The 21,846-nt window shown below is 40.3% G+C and overlaps 1 pseudogene across 1 annotated transcript; it reads left to right on the forward strand.

Moving 5' to 3' along the window:
* Window positions 1-756: 756 nt before the first annotated feature.
* Window positions 757-18,691, forward strand: LOC309601742 (betaine--homocysteine S-methyltransferase 1-like; annotated as a pseudogene). The gene is made up of 8 exons: window positions 757-795; window positions 4,836-4,968; window positions 9,760-9,878; window positions 11,873-12,064; window positions 12,663-12,809; window positions 14,269-14,451; window positions 17,980-18,208; window positions 18,489-18,691. The product of its transcript is annotated as a betaine--homocysteine S-methyltransferase 1-like (transcript).
* The last annotated feature ends 3,155 nt before the right edge of the window (window positions 18,692-21,846 follow it).

A 21,846-nucleotide genomic window follows, 5' to 3' on the forward strand; every position in this document is an offset into this window, starting at 1 on the left:
AAATGCACCTCCTGCCCACAAGGAGAGGCCTTCGCGGCCCGGTGACCCTGACCGGCACCTGGTGGAGCACTGCAGGCCGGCAGAAGGAGCTGTATTCCCCTTACCTTCCCCCCCCCGCCCCCCGCCAGATAGCTTTACACTTCTGGGGCCGCGCCCTGGGGCAGCACCGCCCGCGCGGAGGCCACGCGCTGAGAGCCGTGACCGTTAACAGCTCCTCTGCCAGCGCCTCCCCACCGCATCCCGCCCGGAGCTCCTCACCGCCCCCGCGCCCAGCCCGGCCCGGCCCGCGCGTGCCCGCGCCGCCGCCGAGGGGCCGCAGGGCAGCCGCGGCGGCGGCGGGGGGGGGTCGGGCCGGCCGCCGCGGCGGGAGGTCGCAGCCGTCGCAGGGCTCTCCGCAGCACCGCGCTCATCCCGCGCGCAGCCCGCCCGCAGCAGGGATGGAGAGCGCTGGCCAGCCCCTTGGCCGAGGGGGCAGCCCGGAGGAGCTACCGGGCGCCTCCCGATCCCCACCCCCAGTGCTCGTCCCCGAGCCAGGCGGGGGCGGTGGCGGGAGGGGGCGGGTCAGTCCCGGGCCGTGCCAGGGCGCCCCGCGGAGGCAGGGGCCGGGCCGGCCGGGGGTGTCGCTCGCAGCGCTGCTCACCGCGGCCCGCCTCCTCCCCGCGTTATAAAAGTGCGGGCTGAGCGCTCGGGTTATCTTCTGCTTCGTGCCGAGTCGTCTGGGTAGTCTCAGGTAGCCAGCGTCCTTTGGCGAGGAAAATGCTGCCGATCAGGAAGACCACGAAACAGGGCAAAAGGATAATTCCCCCACCTCCCTCCCCTGCTCGGCCCCGGTCCCCTGCTCTCGGCGGGCCCGTTCCCCTGTCCGGCGTGGGGGCAGCGGCGGGCGCTGGGAGGGGTGCCCCTGCCGCGGTGCGGGCGCTGCCCTAGCGGGACCACGCGGTAGGGCAGAGGCAGCCTCGCGCCGGTGCTGCGAGGCGCGCAGGCGGGGAGCGGCGGGAGCTTCCCAGCGGCACAGGGCAGAGCTCGACTCTGGGTCGGGCTGGGGCTCCGCTGTACCCGGCCGCCTCTCCCGCCCCCTCGGGGTCCTGCCCGGAGGCTTTCCTGGGGAGCCGCTGCAAAACTGGCACAACCCGCAAACCGCACTTAACCTCCAAGTAAGGTACTCGGTATTTCTGCGGGTAAGGGCATATTGTGAAAAGCTAAAGTAAAGACGTAATAATAACTATACCTATTCAGCATCAAACCATTAAAGACATTTGGACACTGTTATGAGATAGGTAGATTAGATTCAACTTAATGCTGTAACAGCTCACAGAATCTTGATTTCTCTCAACACATAGATTGAAGCCACCAAAGTTCAAAACCATTTTGCTTAATATTATTTGATATGCAAACTAAGCAGTGCTCACAACACATTAAAATTGTAAATATTGTAAGCATAAACCTTCATTGGATGGGATTCCTGTCTCCAGCGTCCTGACAACTCTAAAAGCCCCAAATTGCTCTTCCCTTTATTTATATGACTGAATACCAACAGTGTTTGTAATAGGAGCGCAGTCTCCAATATATGCATGCCCTTCGCACTCTCATTTAGCTAAAGAAATAAGCCAGTATAAAAGGTTATTCAGGCATCAGCCATTCTGGCCATCAAGATAAACATTTGAGCAATATCTAAATCAGACTCTCTGACATATACCAGTACTGCTACCCTGCAGTGCTGCTTGGGAGGGTCAGTGGAATCATGTATTCTACCTTCTGTTTGGAAGGACAGTATTATTAGTAGGACACTGGACACTTCTTACTCAGAACTGTTTTTATTTGGTTTTATATGTAGCATATAAGTCTAGAGTAAGAGAACAGAAGGATATGGGAAGAAGTCTATGAACTCTATGCCTTTCAGGTAGCTCAGTTATAAAGGAAGGAGGTGAGGAGGTATTTGTTCTGCTGCTTATTTTTTGGCACATGCCACCTAACTTCAGACACCTAGCAGAAGGCAATTGCCCTAGGTTCTCCTACAGGCAATGGACAGAGATAAGCCTTTCTTGAGGGCTCACTTAAGATCTGAATAGTTATTTTGAGATGCTTTTTTTCTCTCCACCGATGGAAAGATAGGATATAGGTAGACCAAGCAGGCTTTTCACTTATATGGTTCGGTTACATTCTTAAAGTTGGTTGGGGGAATATCTTCATACAGTCATTTGCACTCCTTCCGTGGATAGATGTATGGACTGTGGTGCAACTTTGTTCATGGTAGCAAAAGTGAAGCAGTGAAAAGATGGCTCAAAAAAGCCCTGGTTAGCTTTTTACAGATACTATTTCTTGTTATTTAATACCAGATCTGTGTACTACTGGATCACTTGACAGTACAATTTTGATCTGGATTGGGCATGAGCACACAGTTGTAGTTCTCTGGGGCAGAACAAAACAATGTTGATGCTGAACTCATGCTAGCTATATGCTGTTTGAACCAATGGTATTTTATCCAGTATAGATAAAGTAAAAATGGTGTGAAGAGATGATATCAGACCTATAATAAAGTCTGCAAAAAAGTTATTTCCATTTTGAGCCAATCTGAACTGACAAAGTAAGTTTAAGCACTTTGTGCTTTATAGTTATGTCACCTGCTATTAGATGCCCTGATGCTAGGTTTAATATATCACAATATATTATATATTAAGATACCACAATCTATTCAGTCATGGCTTATGTTGCTTCTGTGTGTCAAAAGTGAAGATTACTTTAAAGTGCAGTTTAAAAAAGCTAGAACTGTGAAGGGAAACTGCTGTTAAATCCTAGAAGGGACTTGAAAAAAAAAACCTGTTGATTGTAGTGCATTTAAATATATCTATATATTGTGTCAACATGTATCTATTGTAATGTAATCTTCAGTTAACAAGCAACAACTGAGGTTGCTTATACATTTAAGATTTTTTTTTTTTTGTTTTCCCCTCTGCACTCCTGTTCTCTGCATATTAAACTTCTGAAGCAGGCTCTGTCTGTAAAAGATTCCTTGGCAGGCAGAGGAAGCAGGGACTCAACCAGTGATCCCTTGGGTGCCTTTCTCTGGCCCCATTTGAGGCATTCTGTTACAACTGCAAATTAGTTAATTGCAAACACAATCTTTACAAAGCCTCCTGACATTTACACTTACAACAGAATTGCCCTAATAGACAGGCACGACTTGTAGACTTATTGAAAATTACTGAGTTTTGGAGACTGAGTATTGTAGATTGAGTTTTGCCCTGGTCCTGCTGAAATAAAGATAAAAGCTTGCACTTTTTCTTAACGTTGTAAAGTTAATTACGTCAATATTTTGGAAAGTCCAGAATGTGCAATGGAATGTGATGCAGACATCTGCAAGCCAACACTTGGCCTAGCTCATATATCTGCACAGCAACACTGTGCAGAGAAGCCCCATCACCTTGCTGCTATGTCAGTGCCTGGGCCAAAAACGCCGACCCTCTCAGCCAGGCTTTGTGGCCTCCAAGTAGCCTTACACTGCTATGCTTGGTACTGGAACTGGCATAGTTGGCACAGTGCACCTTCTTGTTGGAAAGGCATACTCTCATGCTGCCTAAAGGGCAGTGCTGAGATGTTATAAGTGTTTTTCTTTCCTGGATGTATGGTGTGAGATAATTGAATGAATGAAGGAGAAATTATCAAGAAAGATAATCTACTAAAGGTTGGAGGCTAATTGTTAAAAAACCCTTCCTCTCAACACAAAAAACACACTCAACTCTATGTCCGCAAGGTGCTTTTTTTTTCCCCTACTCCCTCAAATTTCATCTACTGAAACGCTAGTAGGCCATCAGGAAAAGATAACTATGGACAGCAATTTCAGTCTTACCTTTGATTTTTTAAAATCTTTTTCTGTACCCACTACCTTTGTTAATGTAATGGGTCTGCATTAATCCACTTTTTAAAGTCAAATAGAATTATGTTTGTAATCTACTGGCAGAATTTAGTACTATTTAGTATAACAGCAAGGTACTTTTTTGAAAATTTGAACAATCCAATGAAGCAATGAAAGGAATACAAAAAATAATATGTATTAGGTGCAATCAATATATTTTGTATTCATGTTTTTCATTTTACAAAAAAAAATAATTACCACTTTCCTTGTGTTAGTGTAGAGTTCAAGGCAGAAGCAAGGTTAATCACAGGGTGCTGTAAGGTTTGTAATTTGGCATCTTAAAACATTTCTGGGCTGTGCAAAAGAAGCAGGATTTTCTTTCATTTTGTAAGTCTAGGTAAGGAAACCCAGGCCAGTGAAAAGTCTGTCAGAAAATGGAGGCCAGCATTCTGAGATGTGTCTTATTTGCTAGGAAAATGTTACATGCTTACTTTTTTTGATGCTTGTTGTGCCATCTTGTGTCACAAGCTACTTGTGCTGAGGCTCTGTCATGATGGCATTTGTAGCTAAAGAGCAAATGAGCTAATGAAGAGGTCAGTGATACTAGTGTTTCATTTTAAAAAGTTTCACATATATTTTACAGGAGAATTTGAGACTGTGTTTTACTTTCATAGGAATGGAATTAGACCATTGACTTCTAGTTCTGGGGACTATATCTCTGGAATACAATAAACTGAATAATTAAAAGTCTTATGTAATATATATGCATATATTAACGCCTTATGTTGTAAAACAGATCACCTACTATTCTTTAAAGAGAATTTCAAGAAGGAAATGGATTACTTCTTATTATTATGGCAAAGATGTTTCTGGTAGCCCACAAATAATTATATCTGCTTTGCAAATACAGGAAATGTCAACAAAGGAAGCCCACAAAAACTGAAGAACTGTAATTATTAACCTTTCTTCCTGCTTTCTGCAGGGTATTCTAGAGCGTTTAGATGCTGGAGAATTTGTGATTGGAGATGGAGGATTCGTCTTTGCTCTTGAAAAGAGGGGGTATGTAAAAGCTAGGCCTTGGACTCCCGAAGCAACGGTAGAACACCCAGAAGCAGGTCAGTTTTACTGGGAAATGGTGATTCTATAGTGAAGGTAAACATGGTTGGATAAATAATAAATATATAGGAACCTGTAGTGGGTTGCTTGACAATGTAGAATTACACACTGTTAAGAATAGTCTAAGAATCTATAGACCCCCTAATCATCGTACCCCTTATTCTTGCTCTAACACTGGTCAAAAGCAGTTGGTTGGGAAAGAATATGAGTAGTGCAAACATATAGTGATACCTCTCCAGAATGCTTTCCCAGTCTTCAGTAATTTGTAACCCAGGGACTTTTTGACACAGATATGGTATCTTTGTATTTAATAACATTCAGTGATTTCTCTCTCATGGACATGTCCAGTCTGTCCTTGAGCTGATATCAAGTTTATCCTTCACAACATCTTGTGACAAAAAATTCTGCAGTTAACTATCTGTTTTGTTGTGTTCTGACCATTATAAATGAATACAGTTTGTTTATTAATTCCTTCAGGAAAACGGCAGCTTTTAATAAACAATGGAATGGAAGAGGAGTATTTAATGTATCTGGCTCCACTGTGAAATGAGGATTGATAAACCTCATAAGAACCTAAGAATTGCAATAAAATTGCATCAGTTGCTGTGCCAAGGGTGTTAACTCAACTTCTGCCTATCCCATTTAATGGAGTGACTGTCTACAGTGGAGGGGGGCAAAATGAGCAATCATTCTATGCCTTACAGCATAAAGATTATAGTGTTTAGCATAAATAGTGCAAAAGCAGGTGCTATTATCTATTTATGTATGCTTCATTACAATAAAGCATTTGCCCTAGTAATATCATGTGCAGTTAATCCCACAAGCTAATTCAGAATGTCCTGGGAAAAAAATTTTCTTTGTTCTGTCTTAAGTGTATGTCCTTCCAAATTAGTCTTTTTCCTCTATAAAGGGGGAAGAAGGAAGAAGAGGAGAAGGAGAAATAGAGATCTTAGCCCTCTCTATTACATTGCTTTGTACACCTTACCTATTTTTTCCCCTAATCCTTCTCAGCCTTCAAGTGTTACTTTGTGTAGCATGCCTAACTTAGGGTCATGGACAGCCTTAGATAATGCAGTGCTCCAGCAAAGGTTTAAAGGGTGATGACCTAATTTGTTGAACCTCATCTCCCAAAAATACATCCTATCACCTCTCTCTTTCTCTCCACCTGTACCTTTTTCTGCCCCTGCGCATTCCATCTTACAAATCGTAGCGCTTATACCATGCTCTTTGTTTCCCCTTTGCTTATTTCTTTTGTACCACAAAAGTCTTTGACCCTCTCCACATGCCTTCTCAGGAAGTGTAGGTCTCAGTCCATGGGGAATGCAAGACATTACCTTACATAGAGGCAGTTGCAGATGGCTTAAATAGGCTAAATTGGCACACAGATTTGTTTTAAACAAGTGATCAGTAGTCATAGGTTAGCCCAGCCTTCTAAGAATTACTACTGATTTGCTAGAACATATTGCTCATGTCTGTAACATAACACTTTTATAAGCCCTTTGTAGGCTATTTATAAATACACCCTTAACTGGAAATGTGTTCATTTCTTTCAGTGCAGTGTGCTGCCTCCCCTCTGTTATTGCTCTTTGCTCCTGCATGCTCAAGGGTCATGTTATTTTGAAAGCAGGTGTAAAGAACAGAAGGACCAACTGTCTGAGCCAGCTGGTGTAAAAAACCATACAACTACCGGCCCTTCTTGTCTTTGTAAGGAATGAGGGAGGTTCTGAGATTGCAGCAAGGAATGATGGAGGAAAAAAAAAAAAAAAGAAAGAAAAAAAAAAAAAAAGTGAGTTGAAGGCCATTATCTCCGTTACAAGAGAGGAGAAGTTTTGCCAGACTGACAAGTTTAGAAATGAGATCTAAATATTTCTTCTGAGCCAGATCAGGTATCTGAGCTACTGCTCTGTACTGAGCAATATGCATATGCACTTACTGCCCCCATCTGCTGTTAGCTTAAGTCTGTGTCTTTTGTGAAATGTCCAACTCATGGTAGATTGAAATGAAAACTCAGTGTTGTATGTCTGACTCCTAAAATGCATCAAATTTAATAATTGTTTAGCCTCATATGTGGCTGTTACCTCATTTCTCAAATAGTGGAAGAAAACATAGCTTCAGTAACATGCTAGAAGTCACACAAGAAGTAAATTAGAGTGGTTTGGGTTTTTGATAGCATCATGCAGACTACTGTGGGCTTGATAATACTAAGTGTATTCTAGTGGTAAAAATGATTTGCCTGGGATTGAATGAGATTCAGGCTGATACTTTACTTATAATGCTATTCTTTCCCTCCAAATGCAGACCCATTCAAGAGTCTGCTGTTCACATACCTGATAGTTTGGGATATAAAGTTCCTTATTCATACGTGTTAGATTATGTTTCATTTGCCTACCAATGTCTCCATCCTTATTCACACAAATCCCAAACATTCTTCTAGGAATGCAGGAACCATATTTAAAGAGCACTAACCATGGGGGTAAATAAATCTAGTTTATTATGGAAATGTCATAAAGCATTTGTGAAAATATTTGTAGATTATTTTTTCCTTTTCACATTTCCTGACTAGTGTTCATCAATGATTTTTCATGGGGGCGAATAGAAAAACAAACTACAGAACACTAGAAACATACAGAGACAGTCCTTTTAGTTGGGCTCAGTAGCCTGTTTTAATGATGTAGGAAAAAGAATACTCTCTGCACTAGGAATGTTTTGACTGTGTAAAGGCTGTAAAACTGAAATTTGATCCCGATAGTTCAGGCAAATTCCAGGGACTCTTTGAATTGTAGCTCTGCTAGAATCTATGTTCCTGGATAGTTCTTTGTGACTGCTGTGTTAAATCACAGTGTGGTTACCCAAGGCTGTAATTAGAAATGAAATACTGTACTAGTAGAGAAAAGCAAGGGACACCACACTGTTCCTTCACTGAAAGCAGATGTGCTTCTGTGTGTGCAGATTGACTCTAGCAACTCAGACTACCGTTTGAGCTTCTCTGGCATAGAATGCTGTGTTTGTTGTAGCTGAAGGCAGTAATTTTATTCTCGTGACACATTAACATGTTTCCCTAATGACACAGATTGTCTGTAGACAATGAGGTATGATGAACCAAGACTTCAGGAAAGCTTTTCCAAACATCTGCCATAGAAACTGCAGTGTTCTCATGTCTCTATACAATATCTAGGGAATAAATTATTCCTGTATTTGCTATAAGCTGTTGAGCGTTTTAACTCTGTTTTACATGATAAGTAGTGTTCTAGAAATTATTATAATTATTGTTTTGTGGGTTGTTGTGGTTTAGCCCCAGCCACCAACTAAGAACCACACAGCTGCTCGCTCCCTCCCTTCTCCCTGATGGGGTGGGGGAGAGAATCGGAAGAGTGGAAGTGAGAAAACTCATGGGTTGAGATAAGAACAGTTTAATAACTGAAATAAAATAGTAGTAATAATAATATTATTATTAAAGCAAGTAATGCATGATGCAACTGCTCACCACCCACTGACCGATGCCCAGCCAGTCCCCGAGCAGCGATCCCTGCCCCCCGGCCAACTCTCCCCAGTTTATATACTGAGCATGACGTCATATGGTACGGAATAGCCCTTTGGCCAGTGTGGGTCAGCTGTCCTGGCTGTGCCCCCTCCCAGCTTCTTGTGCACCTGGCAGAGCATGGGAAGCTGAAAAGTCCTTGACTAGTGTAAGCCCTACTTAGCAGCAACTAAAACATCAGTGTGTTATCAACATTATTCTCATCCTAAATCCAAAACACAGCACTATGCCAGCTACTAGGAAGAAAATTAGCTCTATCCCAGCTGAAACCAGGACAGTATCCACCCCTTATTCTATACCATCTATGTCATGCCCAGGTCCTATCCTTTCCAATACATTCCAATTAATCACCACCACTTTTCCAGTCTTTTGATATGTACACACAGATATCATTCCCTTAGTCCATGGGCCATCCCTCTAAAATGTCCGTTGAGTTCATTCGGTCCATGACTTTGGGCTTCATCTCTCATAACAGTCCTATAGGGCAGGAGAGATGGTGTGTGGTGTTGGGTTGTTGCATGCTGAAGCCAGTTATGGTTCTATCACCGCTGCACTTTGCTCGGTTCCATCAAAGTTCATTCTTCATTAATCTGGGTGATTCTTACTGTGATTCTGTTGATATAGCATATAGCCACCATAGAAGTGATGACATACAGTATTATATAGCAATTAACATCATACCATTCAGTTCATTGGCTATTTTCGCCCAAAATCAAATCCCCTTGAGGTACACATTGCAGTGCATGTTTCGCATTCATGGATAACCTGTGCAATAGCGTCCATGGTCAGGTCCAGCCCTCGATCGCGAGCCCATTTGTCTGTTGCATCTCTTCCTTGATGGCCTGAGGTGTCATGGGCCCACCGAGCTATAAACAATCCACCCTCATGTTGCCAGTCCAGATCCACCTGAGCCACTTCAGTCTTAGCAGCCCGATCCACCTGCTGGTTGTTTTGATGTTCTTCAGTGGCCCGACTCTTGGGTACGTGAGCATCTGAATCTACTGATGAACTAAATATAGAAATCTTCAGTCATTCTTAGCAGAGAATAACTAAGAAGAAAGTTCTAAGAGTGGGAAGAAAGGAATTCTACACAGACTGGGGTACTGCTTCTACTCCCTCATAATGGCTCTTCTAGTAAACACAGTATCACTTCTTTTACAGTAACATTAATTCAATAAACATTTAGTTTTGGGATAATAATAGTAATAACTGTACCAAACATCTCTTCTTTGTCTCTTTTAATTCTTTGCAGTTTGTCAGCTTCACCGGGAATTCCTCAGAGCTGGATCCAATGTTCTGCAGGCATTCACATTTTATGCCAGTGAGGACAAACTAGAGAACAGGGGCAATTATGTAGCTGAGAAAATAAGTGTGAGTAAAATACTATTTTGATGGAGATATGAAATAAGTGTATTCATTTCAAAAGGTTTAATAGAAAGAATTATCAAGTATTTTCACAGTTTGTCATAACAGTTTTGGTTATATTTGAGGACCAAAGAATGAGATGGTGCAATTTCAGAATTTGGAATAGTAAGAAAGACAAGGTTAAAGGGGAAAGAAAAAAAAAAAATAACAAAATGGGGCAAAGATGAAGAGAGAAAAAAGGATGCCCACATCTTATTTTTCCCATCTGAGGAGATAGTTTACTGGAGTTTTCATACAAAGTATAGGGAGGACTAAATGCACAGAGAGCAAAATCAATTGTAAAAAAAGAAATGCTTTAGCATCCAGAGAAACAAATCAACTGCAAAAATGGTGAAGAATCCTGGAGAATAATGACTTGCTAATAAGAACTGAATGTTTTTTTAGGACCATGTCTTCAATAAAATATCAACTAAAAAATCCAAGGTATACACTGTGGTCAGTATTCCCCTTCTCATGTGTAAGGGTAATCTGGTACAGTAACAGAAGTACTGTGTTGGTGTTTTCTTACCCCCTACACAGAGGAGTTGTAGGATGTTGGGTGCCTTCACTAGATGCAGGCCCCATCTCCACTGGGACTTCTGGCACAAACATTTCTAGATAGTTCCTTTGAGACTAGAAGATTTGTCGTTGGGTGTTTTCTCTGATCTTTTCCCCTTTGGTCCTATTGTCTATTATTTCAGCCTCTGGAAAATAGAGAAGATTCTCCAGGGCGCAGAGAGGAAGGAATATATTTATGTGAAGATATCCCAAGTCAGAAACTAGAACAATCTGGACACTAGGGAAACACTTGAGGCTTAATTAAGAGGTTAAGACATTAAAATGTCATATGACCAAATTTATCTGAAATGCTGTACCTTTACATTCAATAGATGCAACATCGAAATGTCTGAAGTGATATCCCAGAAACATAGTGCCTCTGGAACTAGCCATGCTGCAACGAAAAATGATAAGAGGGGTTGGGAAAGCAACTGGAAACTGGAATGCATTGCAGCAAAACTTTCAAGCTTGATTTGCTGCCAGTTCTAGAAGCAGTTTCCTCCAGGCTCTAACTGGTTTATGGCTCCAGCTCCTGGTGTTCCCAAACACGTACCTGAGCAGAAGTGCAAATGGAAGACACTCTGTCAGCAATAGCCTTAAAAATCATCTGGATGTTTTGAGGCAGCCATGGAAAACTTCAGCTGAGAGAAACCTATGTAGATTCTAAGTAGCCCATGGGCCACAAAGAAACCTGCTCTAATCAGTCCTTGTTATCTATCCCAAATAATGATTCTTTTCCAAAAATCTTTTTTTCCCAGCTTAACCTCTTTCACAAGCTGTTCTAGTCATCCTGGTTTGGGTATACAGGGAATGTGTCTTTCAGTCTAGGTGATTAATTAATCATATATAGTGATAAGTTTCCCTTTGCTATTCTTAAATTGGTAACTTTAACATCAGGTAATTAATGACATCCTTTTAAAAGTGCCTTAAATGACTCTATATCATATCATAGCTTAAATTTTGAAAATTATCAAAATACTAAAATAATACATTAAGAAATAGAATGAAAAATCAATTGAAATTACTACTTTTTTTTTCCATCCACAAAATCTCAGAATAGAAGCAGACACTTAAGTGTAACTAACTAACTTATTTTCTAAGAGGAAAAAAAAATTCTGCTTCACACCAAATATTTGCTTTTTTATAGACTATTTGTGTAAGATGTATTAAAGGTAATATGTTTTTGTATTAGTGTTTGATAATATGATAACTTATAAGTTGCAAGAAATCTGTTTCTTAATGTTTGTTATTTTTTTGAAAAATGCTGATCTTCCTAATCAATATTATAGAAAAATACATTTAAATTATAAATGAATATGAAGAACTCTTTTGTCCTTTTTGTGCTCTGAAATTACATGCATATCTCTGACCAGGTAAAAATGATGTAATCTATATTCATATAGTGCCAGAAAGTGAATGAAGCTGCTTGTGACATTGCAAGAGAAGTGGCTAATGAAGGTGATGCTTTAGTGGCTGGAGGACTCAGTCAAACACCATCATACTTAAGCTGCAAGGATAAAGCAGAGGTTAAAGCAGCCTTTCGAACGCAACTAGATGGCTTTATGAAGAAGAATGTTGACTTCCTAATTGCAGAGGTAAATCTGTAAAAAAGTACATGCCTTCAGCTGGCACAGTGTGTTAACTTTAAGATGTCTAGTCTACTTTAGGGAATACAAGTATATATTGCTTCCTTCTTTAAAATTTTCTGTTATACTTTTATTCCAGTAGAATCAGATGTTTTCTAAATGCACAGCAGTATCTGCAAGCGTCCTAGAATAGGACCTTGAACCCTAAATTTCTATCATCTCAGTCAAGTCAAATTCTGTACCAGTACAAAGAGGATAGATTAATGTGATCTTGATTAGTTCCTGTTTCCTCCTGTACTCCGTAAGTAACCAACCCATGGTGACTTTTCTAGATGAAAATAGTTCTTCAGGGATAAATCCCTGATTAACCCCCTGTATGGGCATTCTTATTCTGAAACATGAGTATCTTTTTATTTTGGATTTAGTTTTCCTTCTGACTTTTTAAAATCCTTTTTTAACTGTGTGGTCAGTGAACTCAACTGAATTCTGTTAGTGTAAATCAGAAAAGAATCAAGTCATTGTATTGCTGGTGAATTTGGGGTCTGGATTAATGTGTTTATGTTTCATCTCCAAGAAACGAAAGTAGTCCACTTTTAATTTCTTTCAGTATTTTGAACATGTTGAAGAAGCTGTCTGGGCTGTTGAAGTCCTAAAAGAATCTAGGAAGCCAGTTGCAGCTACAATGTGCATTGTCCAGAAGGAGACATGCATGGCGTGCCCCCCGGACAATGTGCTGTCCGACTGGTAAAGGCTGGTAAGAATCTGTTTTAATCTGCACTTTAAAAGTATGGAACAAAGTTAAGTCCTTAATCATTGAGATAAATGGATGTGTATCTCAAGTAGATAGCTTCCCAATTATACTTGATGAAAGTTTTGAGCCTGTGGAAGAGTTTCTATGTGTACTTTACTAGAGCAGTCCTGTAAAAAAAAGTATGAAAATGCAGCTATAAAATCCTTATTAACCAGGATGGTATTGGGAGCAATAGCCACAGGCAGCTGATACTGAGTAGAACAAAATCCTAAAACTATTCAAAGTTGATTACAGACCCAGCCCCAAATTCTGGGCTCAGGATTATGAAACATAAGCAGAATCCAAAGCCGCCTTTGATTCTCTGCTCATGTTTTTAGAAATGTGTGGAGCACAGTTCAAATCCAGGATGAGAGAATAAGAGAATGAAAAAATTAATCTTATTGCCTATCAAATGCTGTGTTTTCTGCAGGACAAAGGGAAGGGCAGAAGGAATTAATCAGGGGCATGATGGACCGACCATACAGGGGTTTTATTATATCTGTTCTGAACTACTCTTTTCCTTTGGAGTTAAGAGTTGAAATCCAAAGGCAGAACCTGTGTTAGGAACCTGTTAGCTATTTGTATATGTGGCTGTACATAATCAGTCTTCACTGATTGAGCACTGATGAGAAAAGCAACTGCATGAGGGTGGGAGATGTGATTCCTCATCAGGAAGGTAAAGAGTGCAACTGAGATGTAAATGGAATGATCAGCCTCAGGAGAGTTGAGGCTGGCTCTAATCCAACTACCTTGTTGTCGTGGTTTAACCTCAGTCGGCAACTAAGCACCACACAGTCACTCGCTCACCCTCCTCCCCTTCCTGGTGGGATGGGGGAGAGAACTGAAAAAAAAAGTAAAACCTGTGGGTTGAGATAAAGACAGTTTAATAGGACAGCAGGAAGAGAAAATAATCATCATCATCATCATAAAAGAATATACAAAACAAGTGATGCACAATGCAATTGCTCACCATCTGCTGACCAATGCCCAGCCTGTCCCCGAGCAGAGATCCCTGCCCCCCGGCCAACTCCCCCAGCTTATATACTGAGCATGATGTCATATGGTACGGAATAGCCCTTTGGCCAGTGTGGGTCAGCTGTCCTGGCTCTGCTCCCTCCCAGCTTCTTGTGCACCTGGCAGAGCATGGGAAGCTGAAAAGTCCTTGACTAGTGTAAGCCCTACTTAGCAGCAACTAAAACATCAGTGTGTTATCAACATTATTCTCATCCTAAATCCAAAACACAGCACTATGCCAGCTACTAGGAAGGAAATTAGCTCTATCCCAGCTGAAACCAGGACGCTTGTGTTCATAGTGCTGGTGTACAGATGGACTGCTCTGCTTATGGAGTGCTGTGGCTAAGAACTTTCACCTCCCACTTCCTAGGGAGATGTGACTTGAACTTATTTATTTTCCTCCTCCTAGGTGCTTCTATTGTTGGAGTCAACTGCCATTTTGACCCAGATACCTCCCTGGAAACTGTGAGACTGATGAAAGAGGGCTTGCACGCTGCTAAACTGAAAGCTCACCTGATGTCCCAACCACTTGCTTTCCATACACCTGATTGTGGGAAGCAAGGATTTATTGACCTTCCAGAATTTCCCTTTGGTAAGACAAGGGTATCTTTTTTTTTTTTTTTAAATTTATTTACTGTCTGTTCCTTTTTTTCCCCTAGCTTTTAGCAAAGCTGAAACTGCAAGGCATCCTCCTGTACAATAGGATCAGTCTCAATTATCCTGTCTGGCATTCTGCATAGATGGATTGGGTTAAAGATCATCCAGATAATGAGAGTATTTCAGCAGTATCACAGCATGTGACTGAAAGTGAAATTATGATGAAAACAGTTAAAGTGCCACAACCTAAATCAATTAAAAAAAAATGTTGTTTTTTTTTTCTTGTGCTATAGAACCTTGTTCAGGACAGCTGTAAAATAGTCCAAAGAAATTAACAAGAGCAAATACACTAAAAACAACCCAGACTTTAAATGCCTTTGGACTGGAGCTCCCCAGCATTCTCGGTTGTGACGTCTAGCCCATGAGCCCTATAATGTTTACCTGCATAGGGATTTAATGTATAATGCATATGCAGAGCTGGATCATTAGTATAGGTGCATGATTCTTGCACTCATAATGGTTCAGTCTTGCAAGTGTAACTGTCTAAGATAAGTGAGATTAGAGAGAAAGCAGAAGAGGGAATATGTTCTTTGATGTTGCTTACAAATGGATTAGCAGTTTGGAGATGGATTCATCACTCTTATGCTCAGCAGAAATTCTACCCAAAAGACCGAAAGATTCAGCCACTTTATGTGTATATAAGGCTTGTGTATTTAGGGCTTATTCCCACCTGGGATGTAGAAGGTCACATCCTCTTAAGATAAGAGGAAAAAAGCAGCCTAAACATTTTAAAATTGATTAGAAAAATGCCTTCATTTTCAGATATCATACATTCTTCTTTTCAAGATCAGCCTATAAAATAAGGTATTAAAACAACTGAAACTTGAATTTTTAGGAAAAAAAAAAAAGATATGGATGTGATTTTCAGGAAGATATTTTATTTTAAAAGTCCTCTCTACGTAAATGAAGGAAAAAGAATAAAGCATGAGCCTGAGGCATTCATTAGATAATAACAACATGTCTGGGTTCTGAAAATACTCTGGGATGTTTAAAAGTGTCAGGAACTCATTTATCCTATTCATTCCTTCGTATAACTCCTCTGATTGCAAGCAAAAATGATAGAACAGATGCAGTAAGTAATCAAGTTAATTGAAGGATTCACTCTTTGGTTTGTTATGGTTCTTGGTTTGTATGTTATAAGCAAACTGTATGAGATGTCAGTTTTCAGAAATTTCATGAGTCAATTGGAGAAGCCTGGTTCTGTGAATGTTTGCACTACCCAGAAGGAGCAACTGATCACTTGATGGCAGAGAAGTAGTTTGGTAAATCATTGTTAAACTGACCCAGTTGACTCTGCTTTTTGTGGAAGGCAATATGCACAAAGAGGCATTTAGGTATTTGAAGTGTACATAACCTCTGTACAGGCCAACAAGATCTCAGTTTCTAGAAAAGCATTGGCTATGTTGTATTGGCAAACTCCAGCATCTAGATACCAGCAGTATTTATTTATCTTTAGAACTTTTTCCAGTTTTCTGTGTTTTCCCTTCTGTGTTACTGCAATTGCTCTCAAATGTCACCAGTTAAGCAAGGACAATGTTTTAGACAGAAAAGTCCTGGTCAGTCAAAGCATACCCAGTTATCTCAAGAGTAGACGTACAGAGGGGCTAAATCTAGGCGCACATTACAATCTTCTCATCAGAAGTTGATGAAAATTTCAATATCTTTTTACTGTAAATGATAACATAAACTGTTAAGCTAGAGATATTTAATTCTGAATAAAGCCAAGAAAAATACTGTACATTGACAGGCACGGAAAATAGAATGTTAGTCATTTTTGGGAGGGGGGAAGAAAACCCCACAAAACGTGATCTATGTGGCAACTTCTTTTCGTAGCATACTGCTTGTTTTCAATCACCATGTTTCACCATGTGTGGCCAGTTCTTATGGCGGAGTCTATCCATGTTTCTTCAGAGCTGTTAGGTTGGTGCTGTCCTTATGCTCCTGAAACACAAGGACTGATTGTGACAGGGTGGGTGACGGAGAAGACAGGGAAACACCCTATACTGTTCTCCTGGAGTTTAGTTGCTTATACGGGTATAAATTGAGTGCAAGATGCTGCATTCTTACTGTTGATCGTTTTGTATCAATTTTGCATTAGCTTTTTAATGATATATGAGAGACAAGGAAATCATGAATTGATGCTTCTGATGCTTTCTCTCACATCTGCAGGACTGTACACAAACTTTTATTTAAACAGCTTTCTAAGATAGCTTAATCTGGTTTTCCTTCTGATATTAGACCATCTATTTTTCCGTTGTCCAGTCTTTCCCTCTGAGACCAATAATTTTCTGTTTAAGACCATTTCATTTTTTTCCCTTCTGTTTTTTATTTTCTGAATCTGTCTCTTTAACTACTCACTGGACTTTGAGCAGATCTGCTTTGCATCACCTTCTTGCATATTAGGCATTTCTGGGACAGGATGTAGGAAGAAGAATCCTACTTCTGCTGTGGTGCTGGAACCTTACTACCTCACCACGGCTTCTTTGCCTAGAGGAATGTTCAGTGCCCAGACATCATGCTGCACTCTCCTCATAACCAAGCTGATTCATCTCCTGCAGATGTGCATAAAGAAGTGGGAGGATTTTTATTCCTTTATTCCTGTATTTTTATTCCTTCAAGTTTCTTCTCCAGTCCCTGGTCTTTTCTTTCCAGTTCTGCAACTCCTGTGCCTCCTTCCCTTTCAGGTGTGCTTTTCCTTGTTCTTCTCACTTTCTGTTCCTTTCCTTCCACACGTCTTTCCTCTCAGCTCTGGCGTCCCTCCGCTCTGCTTACCACAACCTGCAACACGAAGAGGGGTTCAAAAGAAAGGTTGCATCTTAGCCATCCTAAGTCATCTACACACAGAACTTTCCACAAGGAAGTGGCTTGAGGCAGCAAACTGCTTATGGATGGGCTTATAACTAAGTAAGGGATGGGCTAAGAAATAGCTACAGATCCCAGCTGTCAGCGAAACAACTGCCTGCCATTAGCTGGTCATGGAAAAAAGTGTAGTAAGCATTCCTGAGGAATAACAAGCAGGCTTATTCCTGTTGCAGGTAGGCTGATGATACCTTCTCCTTTCACAGATTAGAGTACTGTAATCAGATTTCCCAGATATTGATTGTTCATTAAGAACTCTTTGGACTTGTGGGCATAACATTGAAAGTGCTCCAGTACTTCAGCTAAGAACTCTGGCAGAATGGCAAGCATGTGACTTAGGGCTTGATCAGTCTCAGAAGATATTAGGTGCTGTTTTTCAAAGCCAAAGCAGCTTACAACAAGCATAGCTCAGCAAAGCATAACAGAATCTAAAAGCTAGACTCCTGAAAGTTTGCATTATTAATTCTAGCTCAGACAGCTCAAACATCTACATCTACAACCAGTTTTGCAAATAGTGTGCAAGTGTCTCAATAATGTGATTTCTTACAAAAAAATGCGGTGAACTGGAGCATGGTGAAAATTTAAGATATGAATGTCTTTGCAGGTCTGGAGCCAAGAATTGTAACTAGATGGGATGTTCAAAAATATGCAAGAAAGGCCTATGATTTAGGAATTCATTTCATTGGAGGCTGCTGTGGATTTGAGCCATATCACATCCGAGCAATAGCTGAGGAGCTGGCTCCTGAAAGAGGATTTTTGCGAGAAGCTTCTGAGAAACATGGCAGCTGGGGCAATAACCTGAGCATGCATACCAAACCCTGGGTCAGAGCAAGGTATGTATATCTGAACTGGAAAGCACACCAGCACCCTCCTTATAAAGGCTTACATTGGTCCATGCAGCAGACTAGCTTAACCAATATGGAGGTCTAAATATAACCGTAAACATTCTGTGTTAATAATTTTGAAGAATTAAATTTGATCTGGGAGCAGTAAAAGGGGCAAAGGGGCAGTAGGAGAGCTACAAAAATTCTCATCCCTCTTCAAAATGAACATTTGGTCTGAATTAATGTGAAAGTAATGAAAGTTTTGTAATATTTCCTTTTCTTTCTTTAGGGCAAGAAGAGAATACTGGGAGAATCTGAGGCCTGCTTCAGGCAGGCCATATTGTCCTTCAGTCTCAAAGCCAGATGGCTGGGGGGGGGGGGTGGGTAACCAAAGGAACCAGAGAGCTGATGCAACAGAAAGAAGCAACAAGTGAACAACAGCTGAAAGAGCTCTTTCAGAAACAGTTGTTCCAATCCACTGCAGTTGTCTAAATGTTAGAATGATTTATCTACAGACCATCTCATGCTTCACAAGAAAAATCTGTGAAGATGAGTGCCCCGTTGATTTATCAGTTAACATCTAATGAAAGAGACAAAATGCAAAAATAATGTGATTACAGATTAATATGTCAAACTGATAATAAAATCTTTCTCTGGACGAATAGTTTAGAGAAGACACAGTCAGAAGGAGTTTTGGATTCTCATAACAACTGAGCTTCTTGTTAGCTAGGTGCCATCAACTGGGTAGACACAGAAATACGTGGAAAGTAATAATTGACTCAACTCACCTGTGAAAAGAGAAAAAGCCATCTATAAATACAGTATCCATGGACTTCCACTCCTGAGTCTGTTTTCAGTTTGGGATTATGTAGGAATTTCCTCAGGATTTGTTGAAGGCTACTTCAGGGACACACAAGCTGCCAATGCTTCAGACACACAGTTATCTGTAGCCACTTTCTTGACTTCAAGAGAATAAAAGTAAACTAGAAAAATGCATCTTATAAATGGAATCAAAAGATAAGGAAAATGAGAATGAGCTCTTGCAGGAATTTCTTACATGCAGGAGAAAGGTTCAGAGAACTTTTAGGAAAGAGAAATGACAGGTAAATAACTCACTGTTTTTGTCTCAGGGTACCATGTACACAAGATTTACTTCTCTGGAGACTAAAACGGTTAAGAGATTATTCTGAAATTTTGAAAAGTCAAATAAATTAAAAGTAATATGATGGAATAGTATTGTATTATCTTCACACCTTAAATCATGAGAGCTCAAACAGAATAACGTATCTCCAGTAAACCACTGTAATTTTCAAATGATCCAGCTGATTTCTGGATATCTCACTTGAAACACTTGGTTATCTCAAAATAGCATTTAAAACTGAAGCTTCCTAAAATATAACTCCCGTATATAAGCGTAGTAAAACATTCCATGATTCTGTTTAAGCTGATTGATTCAGTCTAGAGAAAATTAGCTATAAGAAGAGATGAAAAACCCTGTTAGGAAATAGATTAATCCACCTAAGTTAAGAAAACCCAAGGACATCTGTACGCTGAATTTGTTGAGAAGCGTTTTCTTACAAAGGATATCACTACACTTGGAAACCATAAAGGACACGTTTCCATAGTTAATTTTTGTGAATTACCACACAACTTTCAGATTTCTCTCTAGAATCCCATTCCCACCCATTCTACATTAAAGCCACTACTTTTATGAAAAATATGATTCTTGAAGTTAGAGTGTTGAAAGCTTTTGTTGGGCTACTTTTTATGTATAAGCTTATTTCATTATTTCTATCTGTGTTGATATGCTGCAGTTCAGGAAACTTATAAACATGCAACACTTTAGTGGGAAACTTCAAATATCCTTTTCAGACTGTTATTGGCAGACAGACTTTTAGAGAAAGCCATCTGCCTTCATCATGCTTATAACAAATTGAAATAGTTACTAGCTGGAATTTTTGCCTGAAAGCCAAAAGTAGACAAATCAAGAAAGTGGATATTTTAAAATGTAGATTATTTGGAAAGCATCCATGTAAGTATATATGCACTACATTAAACTTCTTCCTAAACCCTTCCGGAAGTTCTCCCTGCGTAAAGCAGAATAACGCAAAATCTGCAAAACAAAAGGGGCAGATCTTTGATCGCCACCAAAATGCATGCATGCAAAAGACATATGCATGATAAAGAGGCTTAAAATACAAGCTACAATTGCTACATAAGTGTTTTGAACGATCATTACCAGTTTAGAGACTTCCTGTGGCAAAGGATGCAGCTTGACCATCATACTATATATAAGCAGCTGGACTGATTTTTTTTAAAACAGTCCAAGCATATAAAAATTCCTATTGAAGTGAATGAGTTCACAACAGACTATTTAAGAACTATGGTATTTAAGAAGATGATAAAATATGATTTTAAGCACTTAATTTTAGATACTCAGTTTAAAAAGGGCCAAATTTTAACAGACACTAATCATGATGAGAAACACTGAAAAGGAGTTTTGAAGTCATTCAAACTAAGAGCTGACACAAGGGGGGAGCTATACAAGCCCTATTTGATTCATATCACAGGCTGGGCTTAGAAAGAAATTGACAATGGGATGAAAATAAGTTGACAGGGTGCTTTATTGATCACTACAGAAGCCCCAAACTCTCTGGGGAAAAAAAAAAAACAAAAAAACCACAAAGCAACCAAAAAAAGGCAAAGCACGCAAGACTGAGAAGCAAAGTCAACAAAGCTTTATTTCCCATTTCTTTCTGTGTAACATTTTGGAGAAGGGTAAAGGAACTGTTAGATTTGTTAAAGCTTTCTAATGGCTTATTACATGACTTGTGAAGGAAATAAGACACAGGCTGGCAGCGCAATCCTAGGAAATTTGTTTCCTTAACAAAGCTTGCCTGAAAACTTAGATAAGTGGAAGTGAAAGGGTTTTTAGAAGTTCACCTCCTATATTTAGTACCCTAAGGCAGGATCAGCTACTCATAGGAGATATTTGTTTAACCTGTGTGGCTATGCACCTAATGATGGAGCTTCTGTGCCAACCTCAGGCACTGTGGTAACGTCACTCTTCTTAACAAAGTTTTCCTAATTTGACTATTCCTTGATGGGATTTAAATCCATTATTTCTTTTCAGCTCATTACAGACACGAAGAATTTATTCCCTTTGTCTTTGCTGAAGTCTTTTATGTATTTGAAGATTTGCATACATTCCTTGTTTCTCTCTCTCAATTGAACAGACCCTGTTCATTCGTTCTTTCCCTGTGGCCTCCGAGTCTGTGAATCATCATAAACCCAGAGATCACCTCCATCAGATCTTTTCTCGGCGCTTCCTAGCTCTATGTTTGTGGGGTTTTTTTGTTGGTGGTGTTGGTTTTTTGGGTTTTTTGGTTGTTTTTTTTTTTTAACCTGGAAGCAAAAGTGAATGTGATGATTAAATCCCTATTGGCCATTTCAGAAAAGAGATGGCAGGGACATCTGGCAGGAACAGGTTACCTGCAGTGGATTACGTTCTGGGAGAATGGGATGTCCTGCCTGATCTGTTGAGGTCCTTCCCAGACATAGGTCCTGATTGTGTAATAAAAGTATGGGAAAAGGCAGGTATAAAAAGGGCAACCTGCAATGGGACAATAGGTGGTGGCAACATATTT

The sequence above is a fragment of the Platalea leucorodia genome (assembly GCF_965183815.1).
Source record: "Platalea leucorodia genome assembly, chromosome: W".
NCBI lineage: Eukaryota > Metazoa > Chordata > Aves > Pelecaniformes > Threskiornithidae > Platalea > Platalea leucorodia.